The sequence below is a fragment of the Sminthopsis crassicaudata genome, chromosome 3 (assembly GCF_048593235.1).
Source record: "Sminthopsis crassicaudata isolate SCR6 chromosome 3, ASM4859323v1, whole genome shotgun sequence".
Classification (NCBI taxonomy): domain Eukaryota; kingdom Metazoa; phylum Chordata; class Mammalia; order Dasyuromorphia; family Dasyuridae; genus Sminthopsis; species Sminthopsis crassicaudata.
This window is the reverse complement of record NC_133619.1, coordinates 211,435,590-211,456,472: the sequence shown is the minus strand read 5'-3', so window position 1 is coordinate 211,456,472 and position 20,883 is coordinate 211,435,590. Positions and strand designations below refer to the sequence as shown.

The 20,883-nt window shown below is 37.4% G+C and overlaps 1 non-coding gene across 1 annotated transcript; it reads right to left on the bottom strand.

The window, feature by feature from the left end:
- Positions 1-4,013: 4,013 nt before the first annotated feature.
- TRNAV-UAC (transfer RNA valine (anticodon UAC)) lies at positions 4,014-4,086 on the bottom strand. The gene has a single exon. It is a non-coding gene; the product is annotated as a tRNA-Val (tRNA).
- Positions 4,087-20,883: the final 16,797 nt, after the last annotated feature.

Below are 20,883 nucleotides of genomic sequence, written 5' to 3'. Positions count from 1 at the left end.
AGAGGTACAAATAATATAGGAGGCATGGAGATACATTGTAGGACATGCATTTCCCTTCCTTGCTCCTGGCAAAGGAAGGAAGGTTCTCTCATTTCTCTGGATTTTCCCCAATTCCTGATAATTCTAAGTCCTAATATAGCTATGGCTATATATTCTTCCCTCACTTGAATGAGTAAAGGTTGTATGAACTCTGGCTCCTACATTATATGAGGCCCACCAGGGACTGGGATTATTTGTTGGAAGAAGAGGACCAATGTCCATTGCTTTCTTCGCAACTTTAGCTAAAATTTAGCCAGTACTGAAGATATGGGAATTTCTCTCAAACTCCTACTTGTTCAGGCCTACTAATTAACAGGATTTTATGCTATGGGGATTTGATAATCACTGTAATAAATTAATAAGCACAGTTAGTATGGTAACAGTCCATTATATTAGATAGAAACTTTTATTTAAGCTAGTGAGAAGCGACTATAAAGATCTGAGGAGACACAATACTCTAATCACAGGATATTGGATATAATTTTTTAAGAGTGAAGGAACTGGAAAAGATAGTATATCTTAGGAGTTAAATAATGTTAGGAAATATGTATAGGTTATTCCCTGACATTATTGTTAGGGAATTGTTATATGTATAGGTTATTCCTAACATTATCTGTAAAATGAGCTTCAGGCCTTTCTTACTCTGATGTTTCAAGGCTTAATTCTCCCTCCCTCCCTAGTTTCTAGGTAAAATAGTAGGGTAAATTCAGTTGAAATATTAAACAATAACAATTTATTGTCATGTATTATGAACACAAAGTAATAAAAAAAAAAAAAATTAGATCTGCAGAAGTGTCTCTATGGGATTCAAAAAAACATTATTATTTCTGAGCCTTTCAAAAATGTGGCTTTATACTTCTAAATCTGCATAGGAGAGAGTCTAACAAACCCCAAGATTATTATAACTATTTACAATAAGTTATTACTACTTATTTTCTACGTAACATAGTTCGGGTGATTAATGAAAAAATGCCATACTTGCTCAGGAGACTTCATTATTAAGCCCCTAAACAGACATGTTCTCTTCCTTGCACACCCCCTTTCTTTTCTCATTAGAATATAAGCTCCTTTTGGGCTAGGACTTTTTTTTTTTTTTTTTTAAAACGCTTGTATTTGTCTCTCTGGCATTTAGCACTGTACTTGGCACTTAGTCAAATGTAAATGTTGTAAAATTTATTAAACTGTTATCTGATTTGTAAAATCTGGCTCTTGGCCCTGCTTTATGCACTACCCATAGTTCAGAAACCAAAAAAGTAAAAATTTGGTTAACAATATACATATGTAGATAGATACACACACATATGTATTTGTGTATGTATTTACATGCTAGAATAATTTTGTTTGCCTCATTGTTCCATACATTGAAGAACCAAATTAAAGATTCGATAGTTCTGATGCCTTACCCAGTCCCTCTTAATTTGGGGGCCTGCACTTTAACTATTTACAATTTATCCTGTATATAGTTTGATTGAATAAAATTTTTCCTTGCTGTCTCTCTTCCTCACTCCCCAGTTAGACTGTGAGATCTCTAGAGCAAGGACTATCTATATTTATCTTTTTTTGTATTCCCAACATTGGCACAATGCCTGACACTAGCAGGCACTTAATATTTACCATCTGATTTAATAAATTCCTTATTGACTAAAAACTGAGGGCTTTAAATAGATAATCTCTAAGGTCTCTCTTGGATGTGTTTATTGTCACATATAAAAAGTTGGTCTCATAGATGTTAAAATTACTTCTTCTGATTTTGACTTAAGAATCTTGGATTTGGAGTCAGAAGATTAAAGTTCATCTGATTAATGAATTGACCAATCAAACAGACGTGGGAGGATCTATAATGAACCTTTGGACAGGCTGATAGATCCAAGATGATCCAAGATACAGAAAGAGACATTTTTGGACAAAAACTATATGGGAATTTGCATTATATAATTATTATATTCTATTGGTTGCAAGGGTTTTGTTTTCTTTTTTCACTGGGAGAATAGTTAGGGGAGGGGTTCCTTCCCAGATCCCCCCAAAGAAAAGAGAACAGAAGGAATATTAGTAAAAACTCAAAGACAAGCAGGATAGATTTGAAGTTACCTATTGAATTATATATTTAAAAAAAAAAGCAACCTTTACATAATAGATTCATCATTTCATGTATAATCCTTTTATTCTGTTCTACAAATGTATCAGAAATGTTCATTTTCTTTGTTGTTTATTCATTTTGGAATAAAAATAAAATGAAATAAAATAAATTTTAAAAAATGAAAAGACAGTTTTTAGAATTTAATGCTGGCTCCTCCACTTTACTTGCCTTGCTGACCTTGGACTTAAGCTATTTGGCCTGTTTCCAGTATTGTGAAATCAGGAGTTTAGCTTAGAAGACTTCTAAGGTTTCTTCCAGCTCTCCATCTGTAATCCTGCAGGGAAAAGAAAGCCTGGGTACCAGGGGAGATACCTGATAATCTTCTCCACTTATATTAGTGTCAGTCATTTAATGTGATTCTTTTATCTGAATTTCCTTAAGATTACCGCCTTTACTAAGATGACAGGAACAAATAATGATGAATGTTGGAGGGGATGTGGGAAAACTGAGACACTGATGCATTGTTGGTGGAGTTGTAAAAGAATCCAACCATTCTGGAGAGCAATCTGGAATTATGCCCCAAAAGTTATCAAACTGTGCATACCCTTTGACCCAGCAGTGCTGCTACTGGGCTTATATCCCAAAGAAATACTGAGGAGGGGAAAGGGACCTGTATGTGCCAAAATGTTTGTGGCAGCTCTTTTTGTAGTGGCTAGAAACTGGAAGTTGAATGGATGTCCATCAGTTGGAGAATGGTTGGGTAAATTGTGGTATATGAAGGTTATGGAATATTATTGCTCTGTAAGAAATGACCAGCAGGAGGAATACAGAGAGGCCTGGAGAGACTTAAATCAACTGTTGCTGAGTGAAATGAGCAGAACCAGAAGATCACTATACACTTCAACAACAATACTGTATGAGGATGTATTCTGATGGAAGTGGATATCTTCAACATAGAGAAGATCCAACTCCCTTCCAGTTGATCAATGATGGACAGAAACAACTACACCCAGAGAAGGAACACTGGGAAGCGAATGTAAATTGTTAGCACTGCTGTCTATCTACCCAGGTTACTTATACCTTCGGAATCCAATACTTAACGTGCAACAAGAAAATGGTATTTACACACATATATTGTATCTAGGTTATATTGTAACACATGTAAAATGTATGGGATTGCCTGTCATGGGGGGAGGGAGTGGAGGGAGGGGGGATAATTTGGAAAAATGAATAAAATAAAATGAAAAAAAAAAAAAAAGATTACCGCCTTTAATCATTAACCTCTCAACTTTAGAATAACAAATAAATAATAAAATAGCTTAACATTTTTAAAGCTCTTTAAAGTCTTATGATCCTAACAACCAATAAATGATGTAGGTGCTATTATTATAATACCCATTTTGCAGATGGGGATGCCGAGACCCAGAGAGGCTAAGGGCTCACACATCTTAGGGACTTTCAATTCAATTCAGTAGACAAATGTTATCTAATGTGTAGGGGGTGCTGATTTTTTTCCCTTTCTTTGATTCTTTCCTTTACTAGGCCTCCATCAGGGCATTATCGAGGCTGTGGGAAGAAATACCTTTTTTTATTTTTTTTACACGCGTGCCTGGTCTGAATAGCCCTGGAAATGAATGACCGGGGTTTGACCTCTTCCCAGGGGCCAAGTGCATTTAGCTTCAATCCCTTCGAAGAGTGGCCCAGGGTACTGGACTGAGATCTGCCCCAATTTGAGCGGCCGCTTCAGGGTAATGACCTTGAGAGGAGAGGGTAGGGAAGGCTTTTGGGAGCGGGAGAAACTGGTTCTAGATTATACAATTAAAAGGCGAAAAAGTGAATTGAGTGAGTGAAGACAAAGTGCAACGGAAAATGAGAGAAAAAAGAAAAGATCTTGAGTTGGTTCCACTGGGGCTCGAACCCAGGACCTTCTGCGTGTAAAGCAGACGTGATAACCACTACACTATGGAACCACCACACTGAGAGGCGTGCTTAGTTACTTCCTTTATAAAGATGTCAGAAGCCACGCCTCCCAAGCCTATACTTTACGTCATTAGTTCTGGGGCCGAGACCCTGGGAGGCCCGCTCCCTCCCAGCGAATCCCCCAGCTCCTGACGCAGCCTGGATTCTCCCCTCGCTTACGTGGGCTAGCCTCCTTGCCCCACTGCGTGGGGAATAGGAGAGCCGCCTTTTCCCCCTTTCTCTCCTCCCCTCACCCACTCCCACTCACTGGTTGCGCAGGCGCACTCCTTCCTCCGAGCTCTCAGTTCGGAATCCCGTAGGCGGAGACTGACGCGTTGGGCTCTCACCTGCGGTGGCGCGCTCCCAGACTTCAAACCCCATCTCTAGCTGAGGGTACCCCCCCCCCAATCCTACTGGCCGCGCTCCCTACAGATGGGGGCGGAGGCAGAAGGGCCAGGCTTCCCTTTTCTAGAAAATGTTTTTAAATCCCTTTTTAAACAAGTTTAATTTGTGTTTTACATTTTCTCAACGCCTAGAATTTCCCCTGTAGGTCTCACTCCCAAATCCATTCTTTTTTATTGTAACAAGGAATTGTTTAAAAGGAACCTTAGGAAAACCAATCAATGCAACGAAAAATATCTAAGACTGAAAAGCGCACCACCCTTACACCTCCCAATCGAGTTCTTGCAACATTCCTGTGGACTACCCTTAATTTGTTTAAATTTGGCAATTAACATTTTGTTCTCCTAACGCTTTATCTCTCCTCTTCCCCTACAGGAGAAGAAAAGAAGAAAAAAATGGCTCCAGTTCTCTTTAGCTCCCTTCCTCTTCCCTCCCTCTCACTCCCTGCTCGGGGCAGCGAGCGCCGCGGGGTCCCGGGGTCCCGGGGTCCCGGGCAGCCTCTGCGACCAAGAGGCGCGCCGGCGGGCGGGAGAGCCCGGCCAGCGGAGCTCCTAACTGCGGGCAGAATGACGATGCTCCAGGAAGCTAAAGGCTTAAAAAGAGTTTCCCCTCAGAAACCACTGCTTAGAGTAAAAGGAAGGGCAGGGAAAATAAAACAAATAAACTAAAGGATAAAAATATACGAATTAAGCTCCCACTGTGTGGCGGACACTGCTAAGCGCCGGAAAAGAAAAAGAAAAGACAAAGAAAGGAGAAAAAAACCAATCCCTTGCTTAGAAGGAGTTCGTGGTCTAAGTACTTAGTTTAAAAAAAAAAAAAAAAGGAAAAAAGAACAAAAGGCCTCGTGCTTTCCCAGAAATAAGTAGATAAAGCTCCACTTCCCACCTTTCCTGAAACAGACAAAATATCCAATTGATGCTTATATGCAAATCTCCAACTTGTGGTAGTGGTCCAAACACACCTGGTTAACGGAGCTGGGTGCCTGGAAATGAAGCTGGGGCAGTGAGGTTTTCAGGCTAGTCTCAAAACCCTGTGTAGAGCATTCTGAATCCGAAGTCTAGGGTTGGAGGGAGTTCTGGATGTTGCCAGCAGAAGGCCGGGGCTTCTTCTAGGGTGGGGTGGAGGTGAGTTAGAGAGGACAGGGAAGCGGAAATATGTGAAGAAAAAGAGAAAGAGCTGGAACATAACCACAAGAAAACCTACTTTTTTCAGAGGCGTTTGTCTCGAGCAGTGGGAGTGGCGAGAGGGCTCAAAGCAGGAGGGAACCCCCAGGGTTCTTGAGGGGTTGAAGCAGCATCATAGTTGAGCCCAAAACTTGATGGGGCCTGGTCAGGGTAGCTAGGCTTTCCTTCTCCCCTCTATCCTGAAACAGACTTAAAGAATATCGGAGGGCGGAGGGAGTATAAGGTGACTAAGTTCTTTCTCTTTTATAACGGGTGGAGAAAGGTTGGTGCTTGAGCCTGCCCATGGGAAATAGCCTTGTTGGAGTTAATGGTACCCCAAATAATGCTAGTGGTCCTTCTACTCAGAGAAGAAAAGAGGGAAGATGGGATGGATGGTTTGATAACCAGGTCTTTTTGTTCTCAAAGAAGATAAGAAAGGGAGGAAGAAGTTTGTCTTAGTGTGGCTGGGCTTCCCAATTCTCAAAAGATAAAAGGAAGACCCAGTTTATGATAGTAATTAGAACTCCTCGCTATCGCCTGTGCCTGCCCAGCAGGGGACAGAGAGGTACCCGCTCATTTTGCTCCTCCAGCCTAAGTTAGACAATCTGACAAATCAAGGCAAAGACCATTCCTGAGTACTTTACCAGGCCACAGGAGCTACTTCTCAGGAAACAATCCTCATCCTCTAACTTAAATCAGAAAGGGTACCCTTTATTTTCTGCTCTTGTGAGAGACTGGTGATGAAGACCATATGAAAAACAAGTTTATTGAGGGAAAGAAGAGGGGGAATGGACCCACTATGATTCCATTCCTTTCACCACAACCCTTTTCATTTGCTTTTAAGTGTGTTGACTTATTGACTGCATCCTCTTAAGAGTTTTTCAATACAATCCAATAAACTAAACTCTTACAGTGTGCCAGCTACAGTGCTAAATGCTGGATATGCAACAAATTTTGCCAGGAATTGAACTCAAGTTCATTGACCAGTAGTTTGAAAACTCCATTTTCTTTTCTGCCTTGAGGTGCCAGAAAGAAAGAAAGAAAGAAAGAAAGAAAGAAAGAAAGAAAGAAAGAAAGAAAGAAAGAAAGAAAGAAAGAAAGAAAGAAAGAAAGAAAGAAAGAAAGAAAGAAAGAAAGAAAGAAAGAAAGAAAGAAAGAAAGAAAAAAAGAAAGAAAGAAAGAAAGAAAGGGAGAAAGAAAGAAAGAAAGAAAGAAAAAGAGAAAGAAAGAAAGAAAGAAAAAGAGAAAGAAAGAAAGAAAGAGAGAGAGAGAAAAAGAGAAAGAAAGAAAGAAAGAAAGAAAGAGAGAAAGAGAAAGAGAAAAAGAGAGAGAGAAAGAAAGAAGAAAGAAAGAAAGAAAGAAAGAAAGAGAGAAAGAGAAAGAGAGAGAGAAAGAAAGAAGAAAGAAAGAAAGAAAGAAAGAGAGAAAGAAAGAGAAAAAGAAAGAAAGAGAGAGTACCTGCCCTCAAAGAGTTTACAATCTAAAAGGGAAGATAATACACAAAAAGAGTCAGGAAAACTGGGAGATGGGAAGGAACCAGGGAGTATCTTGCCAGAAGTCGAAAAGAATCAGGGGAGCAGATATAAAATGGCATAAATTTGAGTCTTCCTCAAAATTCAGATGTCCTAATCTATTTCTGCTCTTCCATTTCTGAAACCACAGATTCAAAACATCCAATTTTGTTTTTAACCAGAACCCCCACAGGAGCAGCATGTGGAGGACTCCAGCTTGATGGGAACTCAAGCCAATTTACCCTCTCCCTAATACCAAAACTCCTTAATTCACTCTGAAGCCATCTCCCCAAATATCCCCATCTTTGTTTCTCCAGATCTCCCTTAACTTTGTCCTTCAAGTATCTTGTTCTCCCTGATTTTGTCCTTATCCACGAAGCCTCTCTGAAACTCCTCCCAGATTTAGCCTTCAAGCATTTTCTCCTGCTTTCCTTGATCTTATCCTTCAAGCATCTCCCCAATTTTATCTTTCAAAACATCTCCCCAACTATTCTCAGATTCTTTCAAAACATCCCTTATCTCCCCAACTCTCTCTTGGTTTCTCTCCTTTTCTTTTATCTATAAAAAGCACCCCTTCTCAAAATATGGCACAAAATCATATTTGGATTTTGTCCGAGGCCTTTACTCATTAATAAAGGTATCTTTTGACAGGAATAATGGCTCGTTATGATTTTCATAATCCTTTGCACCTCATTGTTTTGGGGCCAGAACTCTGTACTAAAACAAGGATTGTTACAAGGTGCTAATTCAGTGCAATTAATGAGACAATAGTTATGGAGTTTATCATGGTGATTAATAGTTCTCTAGTTCAGTACATGTACTTAGTACTTAATATAGTTCTCTAAGTTCAGTATGATTGATTTAATCTTACAACAAATAATGGTTTCCTAGTAATATAATGGTTGGTTTATACTTAGTGTAGAGCATAAAAGTGGGGACCCAGAGTCAGAGCCAGAGACTGACTCAGAAGAACTCGGAGAGAGACTCCCAGACACAGACTGGGAAAGGACCCAGAGACACATTCATTCCATCTTTGGTCAGGTTCTTGGTGGCTCTCCTGGGGGGCCGAGAGGCTCTGAGACAGAGCCAGAGAAGACAAGAGGACTGTAACAAGGAGCTCAAGCTCTTGGACCAAGGAGAGCCAGATTCATTTACTCCATCTCACACCACCATGGTGGCAGGCCTGTCCTACTTAGCTTCTCCACTGAAACCAAGACTCTGGAAGGCCTCTAAGAAAGCTAGCCCAGGCCCCAGGCAAAGAAACTAGACTGTGAAGGAGAAAATAAAGACTTTGGACTTTAACACCTCGCTATTCTTGTGGTGATTACTGAACTGAAAAGAAAGCTGCTCCAAGACTTCCACGAAACCAAACAAGAATATTACACCCCATTTTTGCTTTCCCGAATCTCATCATGCTATCATATCATAGCTGAAATGGCGGTACAGTGTCAGGAAGGAACAGTTGTTCACATGCCTGGGTTATTTATGAAATGCAATATTCACCAATCATCTCTTTAACAACATATTCAAAAGTTCATTGATCAGTAGTTTGAAAACTTCATTCTCTTTCCTGCCTTAAGGTGCCTACAATGCTGAGTCTAGACTCACAAAGGCCTGAGTTCAAATTAGGCTCCAGAAACTAGGTGTAAGACTCTAGACAAGTTACTGAATCACTATTTGCCTCATTTCCTTCATCTGTAAAATGAGTATGCCACCACCCACCTGCAGGATCAAGTATGATCTTAGTACTTAATATGAGGATCAAGTGAGATAATATTTATCATACAGTTCCACATTTTTATCTTAGAGAGTTGTGAAGGGCCTAAATTTAAATAACTTGCTCAAAGTCATACAAGTCAGTATATTATATGCCAAAAGCAGGGTTTGAAATATGGCCTTTTTGCCCCGTTCTCTATCTTCTCTGTAACAGTCAGTCAATAAATAAACTGAGCAGCATCAAAAGTGTGACAGACAGTGTGCTGAAGGGTAGTGATTCAAATAAAATAAAAAAGTGATAGGGGGGGTAGCCCCCTTTAAGATTCTTTTCTGATCCCCAACCCCCATGACTGATTTTTGATTTACAAGACCTGGTCAAAAGCACCCTTTTGTATTCCAAAGGGAGAGATCCATATCTGAGCTAACTTGGGTTGTCCCCAGCCCCCATTCTAATGATCTGCTCAGGTTTCCCAACTCCCACCTGGCAGGTTCTGGCCCTAGATGGGTTCATCAAGTAACCAATTTGGGACTCTACCCATAGGCCCTTTTACCAAATAAAAGAGCCAAGCTGGAATCATCTCTTGGCAAAGGGTCGAAACATACAAGCACCATGCTTTGCATCACAGACTCTGTGTCTGGCACTTTTGGTGTATTTCTTCCTCTAATACCTTTTACTAACCAAACTTTAACCTTACTTCCAAACCCTACAATAAACCTTTTTTTAAAATCAATCTAGGTTTTCGGCCTGTAAATTCATTTACTCATTTAACTTTGTATCCTTGCTCTGAATCCAAAGGGGTTGCAGGGGAGCTCCATTTGACTCCCTGTATCCTGAACCTGCCACTAGACCTCAATTAATCCTAATTTTATTTAGGTATCCCTTATCTAGACCTCATCATTTGGCTAGATCTCATCAGAAGTCCCTGAATGAAAGTCATTTACAATCCGTTGAGGGATGAAAACATACAGAAGGAAGTTGAAAAGGAGTAGAAGAAGAAAATATGGCATGATAGATAAGTCCAAAGGGAAATGGAACACAAATAGAAATGGGGCAAACAGAAAAAAGTAAAATAATTGAGAAATGATAGAATTTGGGGCCTGAAATTAGGAAGATGAGCTCACAAAGAGTTGATTCAACTGAATGATACAGCAACAAAAACGGTTATACCATCTCTCCTTCCCCTATTATTATCTTCCCATCTAGTCCGAGGAACAGTCCTTCCTTTATTTTATCCTCCTACTTTTCCATATTAAGCTGAATTTATCCCCCTCCCCCTTTATTCTTAGGCTTAGTATTCCTGTCAACCTCAGCTCAAACTGAGTGTGCTGACACTATTCTTACAGGACTGAGTCACTCATTTGTATTCATCCTCCATTATTTGTTCTTGCTTCCATCTTCTGAAGATGCCTTTTGAAAATCTATGCTAATCAGAACTTTCCATCCTTCCTGGGATGACTCTTTCCCTCCTGAATTGTAACTTGGGACCCTACTTATCCTTTCTTGATACCCACTAATTCTTCCAAAATCAAGGATTAATCAAAGGTTTGTTAATTTTAGTGGTGTCCCATTTGGGATTTTCTTGGCAAAGATACTGGAGGGATTTGCCACTTCCTTCTCCAGCTCATTTTACAGAAAAGGAAACTGAAACAAATAGTATTAAGAGATTTGCATAATTAGAGACAGCCATGAGCATCCAGAAAGAGGACTATGGGGCCTGAATGTGAATCACAACATAGTATTTTCACCTTTTTTGTTGTTTGCTTGATTTTTTTCCTTTCTCATTTTTCTTCCTGATTTTTTTGTGCAGCATGATAAATGTAGAAATATGTATAGAAGAATTGCACACAAGGTTTTGCAAGGGTGAATGTGTAAAACTATCTTTTGAAAATATTTTGAAAAATATTTTGAAAATATAAAATCTATATTTAAAAAAAGAGATTTGCACAGGGCGATATACAGGGGATATACAAAAAAAAAAAAAAAATCCCCTTTTACAAATTCCAAGATGGCTATTTCTCTTCAGAGTTTCCATAATTTCTACTTCACTAATTGGTCCTTCCTTGTTGATCAGAATCAGGCTCAGAATAACAATTTACTTTGTTGGTTCTTTGAACTTTTGAAGGATGAAAATCATCTTTAAGGCAAGGAGAAAGATCAAGAATTGGAAATCATCCCTTAGGGTACAATTTCCACTGGCTTGATGCAGTAAATGGAGAAAGTATTCTGTAGTCTAATGAATCCTTTAGCTTCAGCCTTCTCCTGTTCAGGGAGTAGATAGTTTTTACTAAGGTAGCCTTAGCTTAGAAAGCATTTTATTTACTTATTTTGAGGCAATCAGGGTTAAGTGACTTGTCAAAAGTCACACAGCTAGTAAGTGTCTGAGGCCAAATTTGAATGTAAGTTCTCCTGATTCCACAGCCAGTGCTCTCTCCGATTGAAACAAACATATTAATCAAACATTAATTAAACAAACATATTCCTCATTAGGAAACTAGTAGAGAATAAGTGATTCACTAAAAAAATCTTTCCCTTGGTATAATAGTAATCGACATCTCCCATTCTCAGCCCCCTCACCTTTACTTCCCCAAAATGTAAAAATTCTGGTATTCCTTTCTAGTCTACCTTTGTGCACAAACTTGTCGGGAAGACTCTTAAATGTGAAGCAGTTTACAAGTTCTGTAATAAGGTGATTATGATGGCACGTTTTCCTAGAGAATGAAGGTGACATACTAGGATGTGCCTGCAATTAAACAATAAGCCAAAATGATGAGTGAAGCCAGAAACAGTTAATATGAAATCACACACATTGTTTTCAACCAACTATCCATATGAAATGAGGCTGCCAGGGATAAGGAGCTTAAAATTAAACCCACAAGCTGTGTGTTATGTGGGCATGTTTTCACATGTAATGGTTGCTGCACCCATGGCTCTTTGGTTGCTAGCAATGATCCGGTTAGCAAAGGTCATTTAGATCTATTTCTATATCTATGTTATATGTAGAAAAGGAGCTGCCAAAGGAGGATAATCACATATATCATGGATTAATGGGACACTTGTCTCTATCTTTTTTTTTTTTTTGTGTAGTCACTGGCATATTTCCCGCCACTTCTATTTCCTGGGAAAGATGGATTTTGCTAAATTAAGTTTTTCTTTGTTATTGACAAGCAGCACGACAGAATGAGAGGCGTCAGTTTAAGTCTTGGCTATACTATTCACTAGCTGTGAAACCATGTGAAAATCCAACTTTTTTTAGAGCATTAGTTTTGTCATTTAAAAAATGATAGTGATAGCACATTCCTTACCTGCTGTGGTCATTTATTGGGAAGAGAACTGGTGCGAATACAGCTGGAAGTAGGGGCTGAAGGATTTTGGGAAGTAAGAGCCAATTTGGATTAGGGAATTTCAGGAATTTTGAATTCTTGGGATGTGAATTCTAGTACAATGCTAAAGCAAAGGATGCTGCTATCTTGAACTTAATGAAATCATGTGCAAATGAAACCTTATCTGGTTCACTCACTTGAGGAATGACTTGTTTGAACAGAATTTGCTAACACATTGGAACTTGGTGAATATATTCTTCATTTATTTTATTTCAATATATTTCATTTTTCCTATTCCTTTCTCTCCTCAGTGATGAGCAAACTAGAATTGCTTATACTTAGGTGTTTCCTTTTCCCTTTTAAAATTTTTAGTGGGTTTTGTTTTCAGATATAGATAGGATAAACTGATTTTTAAACTGCATCCTCAGTGTTTGTTGTAAATAAGTAGACTATATTATGGAGAAAAGGCAAAGGAGAATATCATGTCAGGATAAGCTCAACAAGGATACCACAAAAATGATGCTTCTGGAGAGTGATTGTTTTGGAGCTGGAGTGAAAACACTCACACAGGATTTTTTTTGAGTAAAAGCTTTCTTTTGCATAATTGGGAAGGCCAAGTGGCAAGGGTAACTAGTTGATAATTAGGGTCAGAGGGAAGAAAACTTATATACCATAATTCTGGCTCTAAGACATATTAGGAATACTGATTGCTACAATAATGCAAAGATTGTTAGAAACTATCTTTTTAAGATAGTAGCCTCCCTATAGGACCTATTGAAAACAGAAATAATCAGAACATCACTGTGGTTGCCTAAGTTCAAGGAACAATTACTCAGGAAGTGTTCCTTCTATGGCCTTAGCAAATCTAAATATGCTTATATTAGTGATTTTATAAAATGCTTATGTTAGTAATTTTCATAGGGTAACTAGGGCTCAAAGTAGGGTCCAACATGTCCCCTACATTTCCCCACTTCTTTTAGTGAACAGGGTGTTTTTTTTTTTTCTTCTATAATTGCTTCCAATTGGGAGTGGATGTAGAGCTGAGCCTGCCTTAAAGGGTCCCACTTGGAGGGGTGATGAGCTCCACGTCTTGGAAGCTGGTTAAAGCAGTGTCCTGTTAGTGTGGATCTCAGGATCAGCACCCAGTGATGGCCATTATTTCTTTTTTTTTTTTTTCTTTTTCTTTTCTCTTCTTTTTTTTTTTTTTTTTTTACTGTACTGAAAGTTTTAAATTTTATTTATTCCATATTTAAACCCCCCAAAAATGAACATTATCATACACATAGCAGAACAAAAAAGAGGATTTTTTATGAAAGTGTGAATCTCTACTTCATTTTATGTATTGCTTTCAAAATTGTACTATTTGTCCTTCATTCTGAACTTCTTTCTTTTTCTTCTGTACATCTCAAAAAATGTTTAAATGTATCCTTTTTAAAATTTAGTTCTTTTTAAAAATTTTTATTTTATAATTATAACTTTTTTTTTTGACAGTACATATACATGGATAATTTTTTATAGCATTATCCCTTGCACTCACTTCTGTTCCAATTTTTCCCTTCCTTCCCTCCACCCTTCCCCTAAATGGCAGGCAATCTTATACATGTTAAATATCTTATAGTATATCCTAGATACAATATATTTGTGCAGAACTGAACAGTTCTCTTGTTGCGCAGGAAGAATTGGATTCAGAAGGTAAAAATAACCTGGGAAGAAAAACAAAAATGCAAACAGTTCACAGTCATTTCCCAGTGTTCCTTCTCTGAGTGTAGCTGATTCTGTCCACCATTGATCAATTGGAACTGAATTAGATCTTCTCTTTGTTGAAGATATCCACTTCCATCAGAATACATCCTCATACAGTATTGTTGTTGAAGTATATAATGATCTCCTGGCTCTGCTCATTTCACTCAGCATCAGTTGATGTAAGTCTCTTCAAGCCTCTCTGTAGTCATCCTGCTGGTCATTTCTTACAGAACAATAATATTCCATAACATTCCTATACTACAATTTACCCAACCATTCTGTAATTGATGGGCATCCGTTCATTTTCCAGTTTCTAGCCACTACAAAAAGGGCTGCCACAAACATTTTGGCACATACAGGTCCCTTTCCCTTCTTTAGTATCTCTTTGGGATATAAACCCAGTAGTAGCACTGCTGGGTCAAAGGGTATGCACAGTTTGATGACTTTTTGAGCATAATTCCAAATTGTTCTGCAGAATGGTTGGATTCTTTCAGAACTCTACCAACAATGTATCAGTGTCCCTGTTTTATGGCATACCCTCCAACATTCATTATCATTTTTTCTTGTCATCATCTTAGCCAATCTAACAGGTATGTAGTGGTATCTCAGAATTGTCTTAATTTGCATTTCTCTGATCAATAGTGATTTGGAGCATTCTTTCATATAAGTGGAAATAGTTTCAATTTCATCATCTGAAAATTATCTGTTCATATCCTTTGACCATTGGAGAATGACTTGATTTCTTATAAATTAGAGTCAATTCTCTATATATTTTGGAAATGAGGCCTTTATTAGAACCTTTAACTGTAAAAATGTTTTCCCAGTTTGTTGCTTCCCTTCTAATCTTGTTTGCATTAGTTTTGTTTGCACAAAGGCTTTTTAATTTGATGTAATCAAAATTTTCTATTTGGTGATCAATAATAATCTCTAGTTCTTCTTTGGTCACAAATTCCTTCCTCTTCCACAAGTCTGAGAGGTAAACTATCCTATGTTCCTCTAATTTATTTAAGATCTTGTTCTTTATGCCTAAATCATGGACCCATTTTGATCTTATCTTGGTATATGATGATAAGTGTAAGTCCATGGATGGCCATTATTTCAAGGTGAATTAGCTAGAGGCTAGAGGAAACAAATCTAATGAGAATGGGGTTAGGGACAGTAGCATTGTAAATAGTAAAGGGGTCATTTGAGCAGATATTGTGTGGACAAGATAAAGAAATATAGTAGATTCCAATTGGAATGAAGTCAAATAGCTTTCTATTCCTAGGTCCAGTGTTTACACAAATGAATTTAATGCAATTGTAATAAAAGTTAAGTTACTTAAGTAACTTAACTTCAGAATAGTACATATCAAATAAGATTGTTTATAAGAAAACAATAGGACATGCAGACATTATTTCTACACTAGTGTCAAATAAACAAAATGGACTTTTTCACTGATGTGACATAAAAATACTCCATAAGTTACATCCCTCTAAGAAAACTGATTGCATTAAAATTTTCTTCTCCAAACTACACTGAAGATGTGTCAGATTTAATTTTAATAAACAATGGAATAAATGAGGTCCCATAGACAATTATACATTAAAAGACCTTATTTCATATAGACATATATATATATAGTAACAGGTAGATGACTAAGCCAAATACTTATTTACCTAATTGTTTAGGACAGAATGATAGCATATTTTCATATTGAAACCAGCAAGGTCTTATGTATTTGTATTGTGCTCATGGCTTCAACTAAACATTTGTTCTGATTATGGAAATTTGCTAAAAGAAGAAAAAGCAGGGACATGATTAAAACAGCTTCAAAGGCACATATATAACAGGATAAAGGATCCTTAGCTCTATTTGACTTCAGGTAAGAGTCACAATTGACAATCACCTATACAGTAACAATTTCACCTCATATCCAAACTCAGAATAATTAGGTGGGAAACTTTTCTGTTCAAAGGAACACAATTGGGAAACTGAGCCAGAAGGATCCCATTTTAAGCAAAACCAAGGTTGTCTTCTTAGCTCTTGCCCAGATACAGACTTCCATCTTCAGGATCACATCCCTCTGAGTAGTTTATGGTATTTCTCTGGAATGGTGGATTATTGATTAAATCATTCATTAGATAATCATACCTAAATTAAAAACTCAAAAGAATATCAGTTACAATCCCAAGAGATTTTATCTCAAATAGCAAATTTCACTAATTACAGTTTAGGACTGGATGCAATTAATTCTTATCTTATGAAGTTGCATTGAATAATAAAAGTTAACTAGGACTCACACATATAAGAGATTCCATTTAACAATGGCAAAAACCATGGACAGATTTATAGGGGAAATTTAATCTCAGGATTTAATGTTATAACTTGAATTTCTGATTGGATATAGAAATGTGAGATTTCCCAAGACTCCCAGATGGGTGGGACTGTAAGGGTGAACTGGTCCCCATCAGTGCCCTTTCCTGCTTGCCTCAAGGAGGCATATCAGTACTTCAGGCTTTCTTCAGCTGCTCCCACCTAGTTACCTCAGACCTCAGATCTCATTACTGAGACTTAAGTGGAAATCTTATTGAATCAGTTCTTTTTCTGTCTCTGTCAATCTGTCTCTATCTCTATTTCTGTCTCTACCTCTATCTCTCTCTTTCTGTCTCTTTCTGTCTGTCTCTCTCTGTATTTTTCTTTGAATGTCTCTGTCTCTGTCTCTCTTTCTCTAAATTATAAACTCCTGGGAGAATTCTGCCTTACTTTTGGTATTTAATGTTTGGATCTAATCTTTTTGTTTGTTTGTTTGTTAAAAAAAAAAGTCTTATACTTGTGCAAATCAGCATATAAACTGCAATTTAGACTCTTAGACTGGTAGACAAAAGGTTATGCAATTTGTGGTTATGCAACTTGGTAAAATTTGACCTCAGATCTTCCTGATTTCCATGTTAGCTCTCTTTAATGATAGCTAGGATTTAAATAGCACTTTAAGATTTATAAAATACTTTGCAATTATTTTCTCATTTGATCTTTACAACAACCTTGAAAGGTAGATGCTATTATTCCCACTTTACAGAGTAAGAAACTGAAGTACAGTGAAGTTACATGACTTGCTCAGAATCATACAGGTACTAAATAGATAAGGCAGACTTAAAATCAAGTCTTTCTGACTCCAGGAGGAATACTCTATTCATTGGACCCCCTAGCTTCCCATCTTCTACGTCTGGCACTAACTCAAATATGTTCTTTTTTTTTTTTTTTTTTTTTTTTTTTTTTTTTTTGAGGCTGGGGTTAAGTGACTTGCCCAGGGTCACACAGCTAGGAAGTGTTAAGTGTCAGAGACCAGATTTGAAACTCAGGTCCTCCTGAATTCAAGGCTGGGACTCTATCCACTGCGCCACCTAGCTGCCCCAAATATGTTCTTTTCAATCACTCAGGCAAGGCTGCTAGTGGATTGACTGAGGAACTCATTTTTTTTTTTTTTTTTAATATTTATTTATTTACAAAAATTTTATGCATAGGCAGCATTGACAATTGCAAAACCTTTTGTTCCAACTTTTCCCCTCCTTTCCCCCACCCCTGCCCCCCAGATGGCAGGTTGAACAATATGTTAAAGTATAAATTAAATACAAGAAATGCATACATGTCCAAACAATTATTTTGTCATACAAAAAGAATTGAACTTTGAAACAGTATAGAATTAGCCTGTGAAGGAAATCAAAAATGTAGGTTGCCAAAAATAGAGGGATTGGGAATTCTATATAATGGTTCATAGTCAACTCCCAGAGTTCTTTCGCTAGGTGTAGCTGGGTCAGTTCATTACTGCTCTTGGAACTGATTTGGTTCATCTCATTGTTGAAGAGGGCCACGTCCATCAGAATTGATCATCATATAGTATTATTGTTGAAGAATTATCTCCTGGTCCTGCTCATTTCACTCAGGATCAGTTCATGTAAGTCTCTCCAGGCCTTTATGAAATCATCCTGCTGGTCATTTCTTACAGAGCAATAATATTCTATAATATTCATACACCACAATTTATTCAGCCATTCTCCAAATGATGGGTATCCATTCAGTTTCCAGTTTCTGGCCACTACAAAGAGGGCTGCCACAAACATTCTTACACATACAGGTCCCTTTCCCTTCTTTAAAATCTCTTTGGTATATAAGCCCAGTAGTAACACCGCTGGATCAAAGGGTATGTACAGTTTGATAACTTTTTGAGCATAGTTCCAAATCGCTCTCCAGAATGGCTGTATGTATTCACAATTCTATCAACAATGTATCAGTGTCCCAGTTTTCCCACATCCCCTCCAACATTCCACATCATCTTTCCCTGTCATTCTAGTCAATCTGACAGGTGTGTAGTGGTATCTCAGAGTTGTGTTAATTGGAGCATCTTTTCATATGGCTAGAAATAGTTTCAATTTCTTTGTCTGAGAATTGTCTATTCATATCCTTTGGCCATTTATCAATTGGAGAATGGATTGATTTCTTACAAATTAGAGTCAATTCTCTATATATTTTGGAAATGAGACCTTTGACTTTAAAAATGTTTTCCCAGTTTATTGCTTCCCTTCTAATCTTGTCTGCATTAGTTTTGTTTGTACAAAAACTTTTCAAATTTGATATAATCAAATTTTTCTGTTCTGTGATCAGTAATGATCTCTAGTTCTTCTTTGGTCATAAATTCCTTCCTCTGCCACAGGTCTGAGAGATAAATTATTCTATGTTCTTCTAATTTATTCATAATCTCATTCTTTATGCCTAGGTCATGAACCCATTTTGACCTTATCTTGGTATATGGTGTTAAGTGTGGGTCAATGCCTAAACACTAAGAACTTAAGAACTTTCAACCCCACCTAATTATTTCAGGACCTCATCACTACTATCTCTTTGTATCAGAAAGTAGTATATATATATATATATATATATATATATATATATATATATATATATACTACTAAGCTAAATGGAAACAAATACACTAAGTTGTTAAGAACTTAGAGAATTAAAATAAAGAAGAATAAGGATTAAGAATTTAGAGGAAAAGAAAGCCTGAATGATTGGGAGAGAGATCTTTAAAAACTCCCTAATTACTATTATAGCTTAATGATGTTTTGTATGCATGCCATTGAAAAAATGATGGCATTTTTTTTTCTGTTTTTAAATGAAATCCATAAAAGTTGAAATCCCAACCTGTCCATAACTACTGTTAATGCTTTTCAATTTTTAAGCCACCAAAGCCAAAACACTGATAATACCTGAAACCTGGCTACAAGTCACAATTTGGCCTCAATTACAATGAATAGATTTAGGCTCATGAAGTCTCTTATTCTGTACCTAGATTAATGAGGAAAGAGAATTTGTTTGAAGTCATCCAGTTATTCAATTTAGAAATGTTGCCTTATTTAGGCTCAGATAATCTCAGGCAGAGGCATAAACTAGTGGTGATGGAATTCTGAAATTTGTTTACCTGTTTGTTTTTTGTTGTTGTTGTTATTGTTGGTTGTTTTTTTTAAAACAGATTGTGTTCTCTTTTCAACAGAGGGCACTCTGGGCTCAAGCAATTTGCTTATGATTATGCATGTGCAGTTATAGGAAATACATTTCTATTTTAGTTAGCCAGCCATTTCTAAATCCATTCAATTGTACTTTATCTTATTCAAAATTATGCAAATTGTGTTCCCCTTGACTTTGGGGAGTGAACTCTGAAGCTCTCCTCTGAAAGAGATCCATCTTTCAGGGCAGTTAAGTGGTTTCATTCTATTGGAAATCTTGGAGAGGACTAGCTGCATCCACTATTGAGTTGTAGATTAGCCCAGGAGCACTCTCAATAGCTCAAACTTAAATAGTCTCATTCAGTTGATCTTCAACCTTATATTCCTATTGAGTGGCTTGAAATTCCAAGATAAATACTCTCTTTTCAACTGGAAATCTAGGCCTGGAGGCATTGAATCTCATTCAATTGAACTCCAAATCTCTGCAGAAGTCCAAGTAGGATTATGCTTTGCCAAGGGACCTCTCTTCTTGGCACAGCTGCCTGCCAGGACTCCTGCCCGCAGTGAAGATAGCTTCTTCTCAGTGATAATCCTTATTTCTCTGACAGACCTTGCCACTAAGAAGTCTGTCTTCCTAGCAAAGCTGGCTACTCAGTGCCAATAAAAATCCCTTTTCTTACCACATTCAGATTTTGGATTTGTGAATTCTTTCACTTTGGACCTGGGCTAATCAGAGGGGATTTTCACACCCCAATTCTCACATATCTCTGACTGCCACTAGAACTGCATCAATACCTTTCCATCTTTTCCATAGGAATAGCAAGGGAGACTTTGTCAAATGCTTTGCCCAAAACTTTATGCTAAAACTATGGTTTATTATTGTTTTTGTTGGGTTATATCTGATTTTTTTTGTGATTCCATTTGGAATTTTCTTGGCAAAGATACTGGATCTTTTCTAGCTCATTTAATATATGAGGGAATCAAGGCAAACAGGATTAAGTGACTTGCCCGGGATCAAGAAGCAATAAATTGTCTCAGGCTGGATTTGAACTCTGGGTTTGGCACTCTACCTATTTTACAACCTACCTATATGTGTGTGAGTGTGCGTGTATACACACACACACACACATACACACATACATATATATATATACACATATATATGTATATGTGGGTATATGTATGTGCACACATACACATTTTAATTTTTTATTTATTTTTTCCTTTTGAATAAGGATAACTTTCTAGAATCAAAATCCCATTATAAATGAGCACTGAATAAATGCTTATTCCCTTCCTCATACATTAAGTATCAGATATATCAAGGTTAAATTTGTCTTGGATCTCTTATTACAAAGATTAGTGACTCATGTATCTGGGTCAAGGCACTTGATATGTGCTTAATGTTTGTTAACTGACTGAGAAATTCCAAAGAATTATCACAAATGATGACTACTACTCACTTTTGA